Here is a 20306-nt window from a genome sequence, read left to right as displayed (position 1 = left end):
ATTATTGCACTCCTGATTCTGATAATAAGAACATGACATTACATGGCGATCAGGGCCATTTCATTTTTTTGTATTGAAGTTTTCTCTCCTGCTCTGAAAGTATTGGGCCTTGCTAGGTTACTTGGTCATCCTTTATCCAAGTGGTGTAAGTTCCAACACAGACCAAACCTTGAGCTGAGCTGTGTTCTCTCCCAGTTATTTGCAAAACTGCAACTCAACTGAAACCCCAGCAGTGAAACCCTGATTTTTACTTTATCATTTCTAGCCCAAGGGTTCTGAGGCCAACTGACTGGGTCCCAGCGCTTCCCCATGAAGAAGGATTTTTAACTTTTGCATTGAATTCTTCTTCACTCAGCATTGTGTCGTATTTAGCCAAACTAGATTCACCCTCGTCGTTACGTGTCATATCCAATGATGTAATGATCTTTCCATGACTGTGCTTGATCTTGGCAAATTTTTCTACAGAAGTGCTTTGGCATTGTCTTCTTCTGGGCAGTGTCTTCACAAGATGGGTGACCTCAGCCTCTAACTCTTCAGAAATTGTCGGCCAAGAGACAGTGGTCACATAACCAAGACTTGTGATATGCACCAGCTGTTGAAGAGTGACCTAATGAAATAGATTTTATGATCATTTAACTAAAAAACAATTCTCAAAGAAACTCAGCAACTTTTATTTATATTATACAATTGTTTTTTTTATGTTACCTTGCATAATCTCAGAACATTTCAAAGCATTTTATAGCCAATCAAAGACTTTCTGGAGACTTGATGTCATTTCCACACCCTTATTCCTTGGAATCCAATTATGTTTTTTCCACCGATCTATTCCACCCATCTGAAGTATTTATCAGGAGCCGTGTATACACACAGGGCCCTTTGCATTGTCAATGATCCCTCCCATCTATCCCACAGTCTCTTTGAACTGCTACCATTAGGCGTGAGAAACAGTAGAATTAGGACAAGGACTGTTGGGATGGGAAATTGCTTCTTACCCCAGGCTGTGAGACTACTGAATTCCCTGCCACCACCTAGGTCTTCTGATGTACAGTAGCATTTTACTGGTTTTTTTGTGTTGTAAATGTATCTTACGCCAAAATGTCAATCTTCTGGAATATGTTTTATCGCATGTTAATTTATTTCTGGTAATATTACTTTATGTGGTAGGTGAGTTATATGTTGGTGGTTACAAGCATATGGGTTCAATGACAATAAACTTGAAATTGAATGTGTGTTACAGTCCCCTTATGATATCAGTCTTAATCCTGTGTATACCTTCAGTAAATACTCCCAAGTAGGATAAGCAAAGGTCCGAAGTGATGAATGATGCTGTTTAAAGGGCTGACAGGAAACTCTCAGAATTTTGCATTTGAGGTTTTATCATATTTGTTTCAGATTTCTTTCTTTCCTCTAAATGCTGGAGCAGTGCAAGGCGTTTTACTGCAGTTTTGAAGTTCAATCATTAAAGGAATGCCGGAAATAGAGTATATTTATTTATATATCTATCTATATATATATATATATATAGAAATAGCAGCTGTGCTTAGCAAGACTCCACCAGCGTCAATGAATCTGAATCAGAATCACGTTTATAATCACTGACATACTGTATGCCATCAAATTTGTTGTGCTTGTGGCAGCAGTACAATGCAATACATAATAATTTTTAAAACTGAATTACAGTAAACATATATGTTTATTTATTTACGTATTTACTTATTGATTGATTGATATACAGCATGAAACAGGCCCTTCTGACCTTTGAGCAATCTCTCAATTCAATCCAAACCTAACCACAGGACACTTTACACTCACCAATTAACCTACCAACCGGTACTTTGGACTGTGGGAAGAAACTGGAACACCCAGAAGAAACCCACGTGGTCCCAGGGAGAATGGAATGTGCAAACTCCTTATAGGCTGTGGTGGGAATTGAACCGGGGTCACCTGTACTGTAAGGCATTGTGCTAACCACTATGCTACCATACCGTCCCAAAATATCATTGTGTGTGTGCCTTCAGGCTTCTGTACCTCCTTCCTGATGGTAGCAATGAGAAGTGAGCTAGGGCTTTACTCTTTGGAGAGAAGGAGGATGAGAGGAGACATGATAGAGATGTACAAGATAATAAGAGGAATAGATAGAGTGGATAGCCACTGCCTCTTCCCCAGGGCACCACTGCTCAATACAAGAGGACATGGCTTTAAGGTAAGGGGTGGGAAGTTCAAGGGGGATATTAGAAGAAAGTTTTTTACTCAGAGAGTGGTTGGTGCGTGGAATGCACTGCCTGAGTCAGTGGTGGAGGCAGATACACTAGTGAAGTTTAAGAGACTACTAGACAGGTATATGGAGGAATTTAACGTGGGGGGTTATATGGGAGGCAGGGTTTGGGGGTCGGCACAACATTGTGGGCCGAAGGGCCTGTACTGTGCTGTGCTATTCTATGTTCTATGTTAAGTGGGCATGACCTGGGTGATGGGGGTCCTCAATAATGGACGCTGCCTTTTTGAGGCATCGCTCCTCGAAGGTGTCCTGGATGCTGTGGAAGCTAGTGCCCATGATGGAGATGACTGAGTTGACAAATTTCTGAAGCATCTTTCGATTTTGTGCATTAGGCCACCCCCAATCCCGCCTCATTATCTGCCGGTGACGCAGCCAGTTAGAATGCTCTCCACTGTAGAAATTTGCGAGTGACTTCCACATCTCCTCAAGCTCTTAATGTGATAGTGATGTTAAATGATGAAACTAAGATAAAATTCCCTGCTATATACATCAAAGTTGCTGGTGAACGCAGCAGGCCAGGCAGCATTTCTAGGAAGAGGTACAGTCGACGTTTCGGGCTGAGACCCTTCATCAGAACTAACTGAAGGAAGAGCTAGTAAGAGATTACCTTCAGTTAGTCCTGATGAAGGGTCTCGGTCCGAAACGTCGACTGTACCTCTTCCTAGAAATGCTGCCTGGCCTGCTGCGTTCAACAGCAACTTTGATGTGTGTTGCTTGAATTTCCAGCATCTGCAGAATTCCTTGTGTTACATTTTGAAATTCCCTGCTCTTCGTCCTGTGCTGCCATGGGATATTTAATGTCCAGAGCAAAGAGGGTCTTCAATTAATGTCTTACCTTTGATCACTCCGGTACTGCATTGAAGTGGTAGCCTTGGTCTTGTGCCCAAGTCACCAAGTCTACAGTCCAAAGATTATTATCCCCAAACAACTGCTAAACATCCACAGAATTATCAAGTTCACAACCAAAGGGTTATCTTTGAGCAGTATTACGGGAGGCGATAGACACTTTGAAGGACAGAGATAAGCTGTATAGGGTGACTAGCTGATCCTGGAAAATGGCGATGGCTGTGTTGGTGGAGGTGCTTGTGATGGGTGGGCGAGTCGTTTGGCAAAAGTGGTGCTAACCTTGAATTACCAAGTGAATATATAAAAACTGACTTTGGTGCGTTTCAGTAAATGTCAGCTGAAGCGGTGCCAAGCCTTTGACAGGGAGCGCATTGTTTTCTAATCACAGTGTCTCCTGATCGTTTGAATGTCACTGATTCATACAGCCCAACACGTAGGGCCTTCAGCTGAAATGTGTTTCAAGAAAAGCCCAGTATAGAGCAACAATTCACAGAATGGCTAAAGGACGTCTCCATAAAGCAATCAACCACAGAGGGCCTTCAACAGACTGAATGCTCTTTGTGCGGAGTGAGATGCCAGAGCCACTGGAGAAAAGAATGGCAGGAAAAATCATTTTATCTATGCAAATACAAGCACTGGCTGACTGGCTGAATATGTTAGTGTCCTCATTATGGAGATGGGGACTTGAGTCTTGACTTGTAGGCGGTGACAAGCCCATATGCTGCCTTTGTGTTTTCACTGATATTGTACGTGGAATAAACTGGCACATCACAAGAGATTTTCTCAGGTTCAAAATAGACAAATAGCAAATTCATTTATATTTTGCTGCACATAGCCAATGAAGTCTTGGTTGTTTGCTGCATTTTATAAAGTTCGACTTACCGAAGTTACTTTAAAATGGCATCGAGCGTTTTAAAAATTTTAAACAAACTGGCTTTATTTTACCGACACAATGTGAAGTATTCTTCTGTGACCCTCTGTACTATGAATTTTATTTCATAAGACCATAAGGGGAACATGAGGGGAAACTTCTTCACTCAGAGGGTTGTGAGAGCATGGAACAAGCTGCCAGGACAAATGAGCTCAATCTCAATGTTTGAGAGAATTTTCAATAGGTGCATAGGAAGTAGGGGTATGGAGAGCTATAGTCCCGGTGCAGGTCAATGGGACTAGGCAGAATAAATGGTCCAGCACAGACAAGATAGGCCAAAGGGCCTCCTGTTTCTGTGCTGTGCTTTTCTATGACTCTATGTCTGAGGTCAGAAGATATTCGAACAGAATTAGGTCACGTGGCCCATCAAGTCTGCTCTGCCATTCCATCATGGCTGATTTATTATCCCTCTCAACCCCAGTCTCCTGTCTTCTCCCCGTAACCTTTGACACCCAGAATAATCAAGAATGTATCGACCTCCGGCTTCAATATATCCAAAGACTTGGCCAGCACAGCCATCTGTGGCAATGAATTCCACAAATTCACCACCCATTGGCTAAAGAAGTTCCTCCTTTATCTCTGTTCTAAATGTAAGCCCCTCAGTTCTGAGGCTGCGCCCTCTGGTCCTAGACCCCATCCATAGGGAACATCCCCTCCACATCCACTTTATTCAGACCTTTCAATATTGGATAGATTGGATAGATTGAACCCCTCTCATTCTTCTAAACTCCAGTGAGCGCAGGCCCAGAGCTATCAAACGCTCCTCATGTGTTTATTTTAGTTGCAATACAGCTCAGAATAGGCCCTTCGAGCCATGTCACCATGCAGTCCCCAAATTTCTTCGAGCCACACTGCCCTGCAATCCCCAAGTTTAATCCTTACCTAATCACAGGACAATTTACAATGACCAGTTAACCTACCAACTGGTATGTTCTTGGACAGTGGGAGGAAATCGGAGCACCTGGAGGAAACCCAAGCAGTCAGGAGAGAACGCACAAACTTCTTACAGGCAGTGGCAGGAATTGAACCCAGGACATCCCATGGTATTAACCCTTTCATTCCTGTGATTATTATCATGAACCTCCTCTGGACCCTCTCAAGTGCCAGCTCTGTTCTAAAGGGATAACCTTGTATCCTACAGCTATGCCCTTTAGTCCTAGATTCCCCCACCATTGGAAACATCTTTTCCATACCCACTCTATCTAGGCTTTTCAATATTCTATAAGTTTCAATGCATTAGGGTTGCACTGGGATGATTCCTTGAAATACCTGCACCCTTTCCCTTCCTTTCCTCATCTCCCAGCCTGCGCTAAATGTCTCTTGACTGACCATTCACAAAATGCTGGAGGAACTCAGAAAGCCAGGCAGCATTTATAGAAAAAGGTACAATCGACGATTTAGGCCGAGACACTTTGGCAGGAGTTAACTCATCATTAACGTTTCTTTCACTGGGATAGAAGAATGCTCAAATGACGGGCCTCCTCATGGTCTTAGTTACACTAGGTTTACGTCATGATTTATAAGCTGTTAAAAAGCTGTCTTGACATGAGCAAAATGGGGAGAATATCATGAATCAATTCAAATTATGAGGTGATATGCCAGAAGCTGTACTCTCATTCTTCATCTGTGAGCACTTTTACAAAGCTGAGCAATACTCAAAGTGTCCTGAAGAGGTGTCGTAGCCCAAAACATGGACTGTTGATTCATTTCCACAGAATCTGCCCGACCTGCTGAGTTTCTCCAGCATTTTGTGTGTGTTGCTTTGGATTTCCAGCATCTGCAGATGTTCTCAGTTTTATGATTTACTCACACTACGTTTTACTAAAGCTTCGAGATGCAGGCTGGCATTTTAAAATAAAAATAGAAAATGCTGAAAATACTGAGAAATCAGTCAGCACCTGTGGAAATGTTTCACTTCGAAGACCTCTGAAATGTTGGCTAGTTTTCTTTCCACAGATGCTGCCCGACCTCTCAGTCTTTCCAGCATATTCTATTTTTATTTCAGGTTCACAGCATCTGCACTTTTTCTTTTGCTTTTCATTCACTGGCATTGAAAATATTTTATTTTTCAGTGAGTGTTTCCACATGATGGTATGTATATCAGTGCTGGAAGGTTGATGCCTGGTGCCAGTACTATGCAGTTCCTGGTCAGCTGTAGTTATTGTGTCACTTTGCAGGCTGGGGCTCACCACAGGGAGGAGGTCCTTTCTCTGGTGCCTTCTAGTTGAGCTTTTTCTCTGTTCCAGCTCCTAAAATTAATCCACAAATCTCTCTTCACTCTGCCTGAAAAATAGCATGATGCAAGTTTTAGTGAAACAGCCCTTACTGCATAATTACAACATTTCCTATTCCAGCTCAGCAGGTCTTGTGTCCACCTCCTTTACCTGTTTACAGGAACTGTCATTAAAACAAAAATTAGGAGATTTGCTTTCTCCAATACAGACCAATTTTGGCTGAAGGAGTCTTCCAGCAGCAGACAGAAGAGAATTCCATTCCATCAGACTGGGCAGGGATCAAACCCAGGGCATAGAAATGAAAAGGCAGTGTGTTATCACACTGTGGATCCTTATTTTAGTTGTCTTAATCACTCCGCAGAACAAGGCAATCAACAAGTTTCACCCTTCCAGCTCTTGGTTGCTTCCCTGATTAGTAGAAACTTCAAGAGCTTCTTCTGTCAGAGAAAAGAAGTCTTGAACAAAGTGAGCATTTCACTTAAACCCAACTACATTGAGTGTAAATTCACTATCATAGAGGATTTGTCCATTAGATTCTCGAACTTTATTAAACAAATTTGAAAGTGGTCATCCTTGACAATACTTTCTCAGGGTCAAGGTTATAGATTACAGTGAGATAGCAAGTTTTATTGCTGAGATCATATAATCTTTTCAGGTGCCTTTTAAACAACTTAATGTATAGTTTAGTAAGATTTTAACTGTGCAAAGTAAAGAACATTGATTTTAAAGTAATGTTCCTGCAGATGCAGTATGCTCCCCATCAATGTGGACATATACCATGTGAGTTGCCTCTAATTCCTTGGTGTGTGACTCGCCACGGGGAACATGTCAATCGTGAGTTAAGGTTTTGCTCTCCTCTGTGACCTTTACAGACACTGGTGGCAAGGGAGCCTCGGACAGACATCTAATCAGCTATTGGTCCACTGGGAAATGTAATGTGACCTCTAATGATTTATGTGATTCTCTTGCGATTGATGTGCTCTGTGCCTAGGGACAGATTAGATTGTTTAAATGGTGGTTTTGCCATTAGTTTAGGCACAGGTTAAAGGTGATCAATAACAAGGGCCGTGCATTCAATTGATCACTGCTCAGTCCCTGCTTCCTCCCATGGTGTCTTACAATTTCCTGACACATACCAATTAAAGTTCTAATGATTATTCTGATAATTAGCCAATAATTAATTGCCAAAGACATTGATCTGTAAACAAGATTAATTGGTGTGTAATTTAGAATACCTTAAACGTACGTACTTTCCAATGAAAACAACGGCAGAATAATTTTTTACCGGTTTCAAGTTATAGGGAATAGATTTCTACATTATTTTACTTTATCAACTGGAAGCAAGAATGCACTTTCCAGAATTAACAAACAAAAAAGTCATTCCATGTTAATGCAACAGCATAAAACCATTCAACAGTGACAACTTCTTTTGATAGAGTTCCTATATCATTAATAGATGCCTCAGCAGCTGGATAATTAAAAGAAAGGACATTGATTAAGGGAAGAAATAATAGGGGAGGTAACCAAGGGTTTGCTCAAATGTGTGCATTTTAATAAACATTTTGAGGAAAAGTTCAAAATTCCAAGTAAATTTATTATCAAAGTATATGCATGTCACCATATACAACCTTGAGATTTGCTTTCTTGAGCGCATACTCAGTAAATCCAAAAACCATAATAGAATCATTGAGAAAGACTGCACCCAACAGGATGGACAAGCAAAAGACAACAAACTAAAAATACAGAAGAAAAAAAGAGAAATAATAGTAATAAATAAATAAGCAATAAATATTGAGAACATGAGATGAAGAGTCCTTGAAAGTGAGTCCAGAGATTGTATAAACCGTTCAGTGTTGGGGCACGTGAAGTTGAGAGAAATTGTCCCACTGGTTCAGGAGCCTGACGATTGGCGGGTAATAACTGTTGCTGAACCTGTTGGGTGAGTGCTGGGGGTGGGAGAATTCCGAAGCCTGTGATCTGTGGGCCACATCCATTCAGGAATACACTAATGGCCACTTTATGAGGTACACCTCTCCAACTGCTCATTAATACAAGTATCTAATCAGCCAATCATGTGGCAGCAACTCAATGCATGAAAGCATAGAGACAATAATCAAGAGTTTCAGTTCCTCAGACCACACATCAATATTTTGGGCTGCCAATTCTTAATTTAAGTTACATATAATTTTCAAACGCCTAATTCTTCACAACAACACTCCAGACACCCTAGACTGAATGCTAATCATTATTGTCTCTCTGGATGCATTCATGCATATGCAGGTATCTCAGGTGAATGTGCGTTTCCTGGTTTGCAATCAACTCCAGTCTGCAGCTCCAGGAAGACCATTGTTTTAAGCAGTATTTTAAATTCAATCTGCAACCCACATTCAAATCTGAAGACTCGCTGCTGTTGAAATTAATATTTGCTCTATACCCTTACTCCAGAATACACCCCAACAAATAGCATTGACAAAAACCAATCCGGACATTGGCGAGCAAGTTATTATGGAGTAAGTGTAGCCTAATGGCTCTGTCATTGGCAGCTTCCAGCGCTTTGCTGAAGGCCAAGAGTGGACTGATTGTCAATAAATAGACAGATGGGAAATGTCCTGCTGCTTTGAACGGGACATACCTGTCGTGAACCCTTCCGACCAGCGAGGGGCACCAGGTAGCGGCAGGTCTTGATGTACCTGAGTGTAATTTAGTTGAGTTTATTAGAGTTGTTTAATGACTAGTTTTATCATTAAGCTGTCACTGTGTTTTACATGATGCCCATTATGTGAATACGATTTCCTTATGCTTCTCATTCTTAAGTGATTAGTTTTAGATTTCCATCTTTTTATATTATATTTAAGGTGATTCTGGACCAGTCCTCATCGCTAAGCCCTGGATTCAGGTTCTGTGTAAACTACTGTTCAGTGTGCTCAAATCTCGAGTAAGTGAGTTCTTACTTTGATTATTTCCTGTATTATTTGTTAATTTTTCCTCTCAAGTACTGAGTTTACTCTGCACCTGGATCCACTTGTCTGAAGATCATTAAAATATCTGAAGTATTTGAACTATTTGGTAGATGCAGGTGTAACTGTGCTGGAATAGGTTGGCCAGCGGTGCAGCTAGTTTTGGAGCCCAGATCTTTAATATTATTCTTATATACTATGGTGTTGTAGCTTTTGTTGAATCCTTTTTAAGACTAAAAGCAAATCAAATTGGCTGAAGTCTTGCTTCTGTGATGTTGGTGATCTCAGGAAAACAGTGGGACGGATCATTCACTTGGCTCTTCTAGCTGAATATGTTAGTGAATGCTCCAGGCTTTAGCATTTTTGTGCTGGGCCCTACCATTCTTGATAATGGGAGTGTTCCTGGTGGCACCCATTATTGTTAGCCGGTTATTCGACCACCAGCATTCGTAATTAGATGGGTCAGGACTGCAGGACTTTGATCACTTCACTATTTTACATGGTCCTTTTGCTGCTAGCATACACATGTTCCTACGTTGTATCCTGGTATCTCCATTTGGACAATGCCTGATTCTGCTCCCAGTGCGCCATTTGAATCAGAGTTGAGGCTTCCTGTGTCATTGCTACTTTCAGTGTCACTTCCAAATGCTGCCTAACATGGAGCAGCTTTAGCTGAGTCTGGAGAACAGGTGGAATTGCGGGGGACGTTTCCTTGTCCATTTTTGAACCAATGGAAGAGACTTCATGGAGCCCAAAGTCAATGCTAAGACTACCACTACCCTCCTGGGACAGGCCTGCCTTGCTGGTGGGATAGAATGTACCAGCAGTTTGTCTGTGAGCTTCGATTGCAGAAGGTGAACTATAACAGGCTATGAATTTAGGCACATCTCAGGGGATGTTTCTGAGGTGGGCTTTACAGGTGAACTAGACTAGGACTGACTTTTCAGTGTCAGAATTCAGTGCCAGGGATGAAGCTTGGTGGTCTCTTTCTCTTAAATATAATGATTACAGCAAAACTGAGTGGCTTGCTCAATTAATTCAGTTGAGTATTTAAGGTTGAATCTCCAGGGTCACGTGCAGGCTGACCATGTGATCAAACACTGAAGGAGGAGGAGAAGATGGTAGTGCGCGCGGCCACTCCAGTGAATGATATCTGTAATCTGTTAAGTAGGGGACTGTGCACAATTCTGATTTGATGGAGGCAGACGTGAGAGTACGGACGAACATCTGGAAAACTTCTGAAATGCCCGCTTCACTGCTGCTGCTACTGTGTGGTAACCGGAATCTCCGGAGCAGAAGGCCCCAAAATCCTCGGCTTTGCCTGTTTCAGCGGCCAGGGTGAGGTCGAAGGCGCTTGGCAGAGGATGGCACTCGGGAGGCTGTATCGGAGTGGCTGGTCGGAGGCTCGAAGTTTTCGGACAAACGGACGGACTCAGTGTCGGCTGCGGTGGGCTTCTTCCAAGGCATCGGCAAGTTGTCAGTGCCTGGAGGTTTATGGCAGGGAGTTTCTCCCTTTTGCCACCTGCTGTCGGGGACTCGTGAGTCGATCGACTCGGGGACTTTGAGACTATTTTTACCGTGCCCATGGTTTGTTCTTCATCAAAATATGGTATTGCTTTGCATTGCTGTAACAATATGTTATAATTATGTGGTTCTGTCAGTGTTAGTCTTTGGTTTGTCCTGTTTTCTGTGTATTCACTCTGGAGAAACATTGTATCATTTCTTAATGCATGTATGCATTTCTAAATGACAAGAAAAGAGGACTGAGTGTTCTCATAATCTAATAGGCTATTTAACATCTAGTCTAAAAGTCCATTTTTGTAATCAGTCGAAGACCACCATTGATCATTATATCTACCTGCCCGTCAGGAGGAAGTAGAGTGTCTTCTTAGTAACCTCTATGGTTTATGTTGTAAAGGTACTCTCAAGATGTTGTTGAAGTTCAGGATTTTTTACCCAGGGATATTAAGAGAGCAGCAAAACATTTTCAAATGACTTGGAGAAGAATTTGGATGTAATGGTGCTACCCTGCACCTGAAATACCTGCTCTTCTAAGTGTTAGAAACCTTTCATCTAGAAGGAGTGGCAAAGAAAAGTTGAGAAGTTACTGAAGTGCATCTAAAGTTGGAACGCACTGCGGATCTGTAGACCGGTGGATAAGCGGACATTGAGAGGAAAGTTTATCTAAAGATCAAAGATCTAAAGATTAGCTTTATTTGTCACATGTACGTTGAAATATTCAGCTAAGTGTGCCACTTGCACCAAATCAAGTCAGCGAGGACTGTGCTGGGCAGCCTGCAAGTGTGGCCATGCTTCCGGTGCCAACATAGAATGCCCACAATTCTTTAATCCCAACCTTACATCCGTGGAATATGGGAGGAAACTAGAGTAGCCAGAAAAAACCTGAGCACAGAGAGGAAACCCAGATGGTCACAGGGAGAACATGCAAACTCCTTACAGACAGCGGCAGGAATTGAACCCTAAACTTACAACTGGCTTCACAAAGCATTGCGCTAACCACTGCGTTACCGTGCCACCCATAAAGTGGAATTTGAAAACATAATGGTAAATGTGCTAGTGGAGAATAGCAAAGATAATCTTAGATAATAGTTGAAATTTCTCCTCTCCGCAGCAATGCACGGAACATTAGTTAGTTAGCTCTAAAGGCTGATTTATACTTGTGCGTACTAGCTTACCCTGTAGCCTATGCAAGTGGGCTACGCCGTTATGAGCATTTATACTTGTGCGTTGGTGTGTCTGTGTCGTGCTGCAATTCACCACCAAAACGCTAGCTGGCGCTGGGGTTTCTGTGCCACTGTGTGGAGTTTCTTTGTGTTGAAACTCAACACCAAGAAACTCAAACTTCAAACAATGGTGACTGAAACTGAAGGAGGGTGAATTTTCTATATGTACAGTGTCGTGTCACTTAACAGAATCGGGAATTTTGAGCCAAAATCCATTTGTCGAAAAAAATCATGCATGCGCACACATCTGCCCATGCAAGGGTTCATGGTCATGGTAGTCTTTCTCGGGGTAAACAAGCTTAAAGCGAGCGTCTTTTTTCATAAAAGCGAAAATCCTCTTTCGCTTAACGAAAACAGGTACTAATGTAGGTCTTTCGTAAAAGCCAAATGTGTCCTCCATAATTTCGGAGGTCTGTAAAGCTTTATGGAAAGCATTGCAGCCAGAGTTCCTTCCCTGCCCTTCAGTCCGCCAATGGGAAGCTATTGCAGCGTAGGAGGAAATGCGATGCTACCAAGCGGACCAATCACAGTTGTTGCGGTCTGCGTTGCAGCGACACGCAGTTACATTTTGGGAGAAGTGCGCGTTAGGCTACAGCGTAGGGTTTGCGTAGAGTGCAGTGTAGGGTTCGCGGCTACGCCGTACCTATGGCATCAATTTGATGCACAATTATAAATCAGCCTTAAGGCTACTGACAGCAGCTTGCCAGAGTCTGTTATCCTGGGCGAGTCTTTCAAATTGTCCCAGGTGTAGCCCATTTTCCTGGTCACATTGCCTGGTGTACTTTAGCTGGCAGCTTTTCCGCTTTCCCAGGGATTCTACCTTAGTGCTTACTTAGTGATACTGGTATTCGGCTTACACAGTGTGTGTCCTATCCACCACCATCTTCTTTTCACTGATTCTTACACTACTAGCTGGCGTGCTCACTGCCACAGATCGGTGTTGCTGGTGACTTCTGGCCAGTGGATGTGGAGGGTTTTTCTCAGACAGCAATTAATAAAGGCCTGGTGTATCCTGATGATAGTCTTTGTTGTCCTCCAAGCCTCTGCCCCGTACAGAAGAACTGACTTGGTGTTGGAGCTGGATAGCCTGATCTTAGTGGGCTGTTACGTCTCCTTGGAGCAGCAGATGTTCCGGAGCTGGATGAAGGTTTCCGTGGCTTGGCCGAACCTTGCCTGACACCTGCATCGCTGCTGCCTGTTGGTCAATGCCATTACCCAGGTCGTGTGAAGGCTTCTACCTCCTCAAGTGGACCTCTCTCAAGAGTGGCTGGGTCGATGCAGGCTGAGTACTGTAGTGCTTTAGTTTTCCCTTTGTGGATGTTAAGGCCCACGTGCTAATCTGTTTGCCGGGTCTGTTGTATTTTTTTCCTGCGTATGCTGTGGGAATGGGACAGGAGAGTTACAGTACGTCATCAGTGAAAGTCCAGGTTATCCAGTTGTTTCCACAGAGTCCGCCGGATCCCACTCCCTCTCTGTCCTGTCGATTTCTTCGTGATCCAGTCTATGACTAGAAGGACCAGGAAAAGGGGCATCAGGCACCGTTGTCTGACTCGTGTCTTCACCTGCATGCAGCTGGTGAGCTGTCCGCCATGGTTCAATCTGCAGGGCGTTCCCTCGTATGAATTCGTGATCAGTCTGACCATCGTTCCTGGTGCTCCATAGCGCCGCAGGCGTCTCCGCAGGGACTCTCTGTCTGCACTGTCGAAGGGTTTTCATGATCAACAAAGTTGATAAACAGAGATGAATTAAGTGACAGCTCGACCATAATGTGTAGCGTGGCTATTTGGTCAGCGCTGTACGTGATCTGTTCTTGTGGAAGCCTGCTTCCTCATCTCTTAGCTTAGCAGCTACAGCGTCCCTCATCCTCTCTTGTATTATCCTGTAGAAGACTTTATTTAGGACTGACAAAGGTGTGATGCCTCTGTAGTTGGAGCAGTGGCTAGGGTCTTTCTCCTTTAGAATCTTGACAAGATTGCCCTCTCTCCAGTCTGTTGGTACTCGCTCTTCTTCCCAGACCTTCTGAAAGAGGGGGTACAGCGCCTCTACTGTAGTGTGCAGGTTTGCCTTGAAAACTTCTTCAAGAATGTTTTCGGGACCAGCTGCTTTACCGATCTTCTGCAGTTTTATTGCTCTCCTGATCTCCTCTCTGGCAGGCTTGTCGCAGTTTATAGGCAGTTCACATTGGCTGGAGGGACGTCAGCTGGGTTTAGATGTCCAGATCTCTTCAGCAGATCTTCAAAGTGTTCGGCCCACCTGCCACTCTGTTTCCACGATGGCCTTTCCATCCCTGTCCTTGACTGGTCTCTCTGGATTACTACATCTTGGTGGTGTCATACGGTCTCCTCCAGTTGCCACACCCAGCTGCCTGTTCTGCTTCTTCAGCCAGGCCTTCTATATAACTGTACTTCTCCGCTTTAGCTGTCTTCTTCACTACCCTGTGAGCCTCTGCATGCTCTTCCTGTGCTTTCGCCTTTCCTGCTCCAGTCCTGCTGTTACCCGTGACTGCTTTCTTCTGCCTCCTCACCTCGAACTCAGCGCAATGTTTCAGCTAACATCCATTCTTCCTTCTGGTTCTTTTTGGCAACTAGCTCCTTTTGACATGTTGAGACTGGCATCTCCATAACTTTCTACCACTGGTTGTGTAGATCCTATTCCTCTTGCAGTTCCTGTAACACTTGGAACTTGCTGCCGAGGACCAACGTGATGGTTACTTGGGTCTACGTGTCTCTCAAAAGGTTGACATTGAATTTCTGCCTCGTTGCTGCTGATTCCACCCAATTCTTCTTAGTTTGCGTTTTAGCTTCACAGCCAAGAGGTGAGGGTCAGATGTGACATCTGCTCCTCTCCTCACTCTGACATCTTGAAGTGACCTCCTGAATTTCTTGGACATATAAATGTGGTCTATTTGGTTCTCTAGCATGTGGTCGGGTGACACCCAGGTGTTCTTGTGAATTCTTTTATGGGGGAAGAGGCTGCCTCCAATGACCATCTAATTCAACGCACTCATATTGGCAAAGGGCTCTCCATTTTCGCTCATCATATCCAGTCCATGTGTTCCCATCACATCTTCATAGCCAGTGTTACCCAATCCTATCTTTGCATTGAAGTCTCCCATGAGAATGTTAATATCTCTCTCAAAATATGCTTCTAGTATGCCTTGTTGTGGAAAGCACCTTCATTGTTGTTGTTAGTTGGCTCGTAACACTTTACGATATTCATCTTGATCATCTTCTTCCTCTAAAAATGATGCGGTGGCCACGGCCTTCCCTTTCTACCAATGATTTCTGTGCTACTTTTGATAGCATGAATGCCACTCCTGGTGTCCTCTTCCTCGTGTCCTGAATAAAGCAGTAGCTCTCCTGTCACCAGCCGCCTCTGCCCAGATCGTGTCCACCTTGTCTCGCTGATGCCAAGCAGGCTGAGATTGCTGCTCTTCATCTTGCTCGCCACTTGCTCTGTCTTTTTGCTTGGAGCATTACTCAACCAGAACTGTCTGGTATAATGCCAACATAGCAATTTTCATGTGCTTTAAGAATTTTGTTGCAAAAAGGCACTTGAATGTAGATCATTACAATATATCACAGTCAGTTCCTCACGCAAATTCATATACATAATCTTTTATGTATCAGGATACGTAGGATAATTCAAGAAAACTAACTGGGAATACTTGTAGCAACTGTACCGATCTGAGAGTAATTGTAACATCCTTCTCTGAGAATACACTGAGGTCCCGCCTCCCAACAAGAACATCTATTGTCCTTGCCTGCCTCAGAGAAATTATAGTACGAGGGTTCACCAGCTTATATAAGGACTGGCTTACGTAAATTCAACTTAATGCAACTTCCCTCATTTTCTTACTATTTTGTTCCCCTGAAATTTTAAAGAACTTTTCAAGATTGTAGTAATAATAATAAGTCTGGTCCAGTTTTAGAGTCAGTCTGACAGATTATATCACGACCCCGATCCATGACTACAAATAGAACAATCCATAATAACGTCTAGATATAATATTACAGGATAAACAAGCAAGAACAGCTTACTTAATAGAAATAGCCATTCCAAACACACACATCATACAGCAATATTTATGTAAATCTTCAGAAAGCCACAATACAAAACAACACTAGAACAATCTAAAAGTTCCTAGCAATTGAGAAATGAATGTACTTGGCTCTGCCCATACCTCAGGTTTTACCAGATTGAGCTGAGAAAAAAATATATAATGTATTTTGTTGTATTTATTAATAACTGAACACAGTATATATTTCATTAGTTTAATTATGGATAGTGTTAGAGAGAATATTCAAGGAAATTAAAGAATGATAACCACTGTGTGTAGTGCAATATGATTTTGGTTGGTATAGAAAATGGATGTTTCTGACATACAGAAAACACAGTTGATGAACAGTTTTCAGGAGCGGAACCCTGACATGCCCAGGAACTGCCTGTACTTCCTGCAAAGAATGCAAGCAGTTTTAGTGTTCATTGGTGATAATCAGCCCTCATTAGAATGTGGATCTAACTGGAGTTAAGTTGCAGGCTGATCTCAAACTGACTGAATGGTGGGTCAGCTTCAAGAGGCAAAATATCAACTTCCGAGTCTAAAGCACCTAAATCAATTGTACCTTGGCCGTAAATAATTGTAGCATGCTTAACAGAAAATAATTGTGGTACCCCTACCAGCACAGCAATCAGCCAACACAGCAAGACTAGAAATTGAATCTGGGACCTTGTTACTTGCTAATGGCTCAGAGCCATGTTATTCAATAAATTTACCCACTACGCTAGCAGGAGAGCAAAGTAAATAATCTCTAATAGAACAAAAGAACCGCCAGAATTTCTGATCATTTATCCGTATATGGTACTTACCATTTCCAAAACCTTATCCAACAAATTGGTTCAATTGTATTATCTTACATATTTCCCTTTGGATTTTAGCTCAGGAATGAAATAGACAGCAATAGATGTGGTGGCAAAATCCATATGTGCAAGTGCTTGCCATAACACATTACTTACTGTTCTAAGATTTATTAGAATAATTATTCTCTAAGAAATATGAAATGATACTTCCCAAATTATTCAAAAATAAATATGTATAGGTTATAACATCAATATATTTCAATAATCAGAGTCATTACCATTTTGTGAATAATTCATTTGCACTGCATTCACCAACTATAATAATGCTTAGTTTACATGAATGCGCCAGGTAAAATTAAATTAACTCCAACCCAAATAAGGACTACAACTATGTTTATATTCCATTAAATCTGATTTACTTGTGTTTTCCAAATGGCTGTGATTATCATACTCTGGATACTGTAGATTTAAATCAATTTAATACAATAATCACGCTATCATAAAACACAGCAACACAACTCTTGAAGTAGCAAACAAATTTTTAACTGTTTTCATCAAATGCAATACTAACAGATGAAGAGAAACTTAATTGGCATCTGGTGACATGATTATAAACAGGACGAGTCCACTTAAAGTGTGACGTTGTTTCTTTTAGACTCTGCATATATGCTTATATAACTAATACACCTTACCATGTCATCTTTGCCACCAACTTATTTGTTTGAAGTGATGCTAAAAATATTGTATAAGCATTGACGAAACTCATCAATGGCACATCAGCTCCAAATGAGATAGGAAAGATTGTGGATTTCAGAGGCCAGCTCTCAGAATAATTGCATGCCAAAACAAAACATACACAAATAAGCTATTTATGTATAGATGTAACAGCAACATGATATCAGAACACTCCAGCAAAGAAATCCCTAAATCTAGGTTCTGGCAACTGGAGGACTTTAAGAAGAACGGATTCTGATTGAAATAAGCTGCAGAATGGATTCAGTTCAATTATGGGCACTATCCTCACCAGCATCCAGGACATGCCCTCTTCTCATTGTTACCATCAGGAAGGAGGTACAGAAGCCTGAAGGCACACACTCACATTCAGGAACAACTTCTTCCCCTCTGCCTTCAGATTTCTGAATGGACACTGAACCCATGAACACAACGTCACTACTTTTTTTCCTCACTTTTTGCACTACTGACTTAGTTTAACTACTTTGTATATGTGTGTGTGTGTATATATATCTGTGTATGTATATATATTATATTACTGTAATTTACAGTTTTTATTATTATGTATTGCAATGTACTGCTGCCACATAACAAATTTCACGACATATACTGGTGATAACGTACCTGATTTTGATTCAATTGATGACATGCACCCTGAGAAATGCAGTTTCATTAAACTCTGCCAGTAAATTATCAAAAGAGTTGCAAGATTTTATGCATATTATGTACTTACAGGCAATGCAAATCCCCATTCCACTGAGTGCAATGTTATGCTCCATCCGGTTGGAGAATTTAGTCTATTTCCTCATGGAAGGCAATGTTCTCCCTACTTTGATTGTGTTACTTGTTATTAAAGGGAAAATATTATTTGATTCAATAGGCTCATTGAGTTACTTAAATCACTTTTCCTTTTAGTTCCTTAAAGAATTAAGACATTTTATGAACTTAGCTATGGCATCCATACAGGAAAGTAGAAAGATCACTGACTAAGTACAGAAAGAGTGAAGTGACAACTGTGATGCATTATGTTGTATTAGTACAAATCTACCCCAGAGCCCTGTGAATATTTCCTCAAGATTTTTTCTTATTTCTTCCCGTCCTGGATGTGGCGTCCTGCAGCATTGAGTATGCCTTACTGATCACATATATCAAGGGCTTATCTGCTACTGTTGCGATCACCCCTTTGGATCTGCTGACGGAAAGATTTCAATTTGTGTTTAATTACAGCCTTCAATTCTTCTCTCTTGATTTAGATCCTTTTTACATCCCATCTATCTGCAGTACTGTGCAAAAGTCTTAGGCACATATATACAGCTCGGGTGCTGAGGACTTTTGCACAGTACTGAACTTGAGAGCGTGCAGTAGACAGCGAGTTTGTAAATCTGGTGGGAGCAAAGGAAGATGGGACTGCCGCGGGAGGGCTGTGGGACAGGTGGCAGGGAAGGAGTGCCGGTGCAGGGTGTGGTGTGAGTGCAGACACCCCAAGCCCTGAGATACCAGGCAAGGTCATTTGATTCCAAACAATTGGTTTATTAATCACTACAGGAAGTCTCTGCTTCCTCCCCGCTCTCTTCCTCTTTTCCCAACCGTAAATCCCCTCTCTCCACCCCCTTCCCACTCTCAGTCCACAATAGAGACCCGTATCAGAATCTGGTTTATCATCACTCACATGTGTGGCAGCAGTACAGTGCAATACATAAACTTACTACAGAACTGTGCAAAAGTCTTGGGCACCTTAGCTATATATGTGTCCAATACTTTTGCACAGTACTGTAAATTGTGTTTTTCATGATCCATATTTTCGCATTGTTCCTTTAACCTTAAATATCATCCTGGTGCATCCTTGTATCTCCATCCTGAACATCTTCTTTACTTCTGTGACCTTTCAGATAACAAAATGGCCAAAACCACAATTGATTCTCAGTATAATCAAACCATCATTCCCTGAATTTACTCTGCCGCCAATTGGCATCAATTACTCTGAGCTAGAAAGGTGAAAACAACACCCAGGTTTCCCAGTCCAGTAACTGTCTTTGGGTCAGCATCCACCAACCTCTAAACCAGGAGTTCCTAGTCTGGGGTCCATGAACCCCTTGCTAAATGGATTTGGTCCATGGCATTAAAAAGGTTGGGAACCCCTGCTCTAAACTTTAATGCTGTCGCAATCTTCGGGGAGGTACAGACAAACCATCCCCCTATGCAAATTTGTGGCCCTTCCATAGAGAGAGTGAAGTGCACCAGGTTCCTGGGAGCTTACATCATGGATGACCTCAGCTGGTTCCTTAATTTCACCTCTCTGAACAAGAAGGGACAGCAACGTTTCCACTTCCTAAGAAGGTTGAGGCAAGCAAGGCTCCTAACCTCCATCTTAACTGTGTTTTACAGGAGCGTCCTGACGAGTTGAATCTCCATCTGCTATGGGAGCAGCCAAGCATCGGACTGGAAGTCCCTACAAAGGACTGCGAGAACAGCTGAGACACCATAGGGGTCTCCCTACCATCCGTCGGGGACATTAAGCAGGAGCGCTGCATTGGCAGGGCCCTTAGTATTATCAAGGATCCCACCCATCCAGCATCCTCTTTGACTTGCTACCAGCAGGTAGGAGGCTCCGATGGACACAAACAAGATCGGTCCGGATGAGAAACAGTTTCTTCCCTCAAGCTTCTGAACCCCTGGCCGCATCGTATTCGAAGCGTCACTGGTTTATCTGAACCGTACAATATT

At 42.4% G+C, this 20306-nt stretch overlaps 1 protein-coding gene across 1 annotated transcript in view; it reads left to right on the top strand.

The window, feature by feature from the left end:
- Positions 1-9191, top strand: part of pou3f1 (POU class 3 homeobox 1) — a 47615-nt gene extending 38424 nt beyond the window's left edge. The window contains exon 2 of the mRNA XM_063034003.1: positions 9145-9191. The gene's annotated coding sequence lies outside the window, so the exon portion shown is untranslated. The remainder of the gene's footprint in view (positions 1-9144) is intronic.
- The last annotated feature ends 11115 nt before the right edge of the window (positions 9192-20306 follow it).

This window comes from Mobula hypostoma, chromosome 26 (assembly GCF_963921235.1).
Source record: "Mobula hypostoma chromosome 26, sMobHyp1.1, whole genome shotgun sequence".
NCBI lineage: Eukaryota > Metazoa > Chordata > Chondrichthyes > Myliobatiformes > Myliobatidae > Mobula > Mobula hypostoma.
The sequence above is the reverse complement of the archived record's forward strand: the minus strand, read 5'-3'. Positions and strand labels throughout refer to the sequence as shown.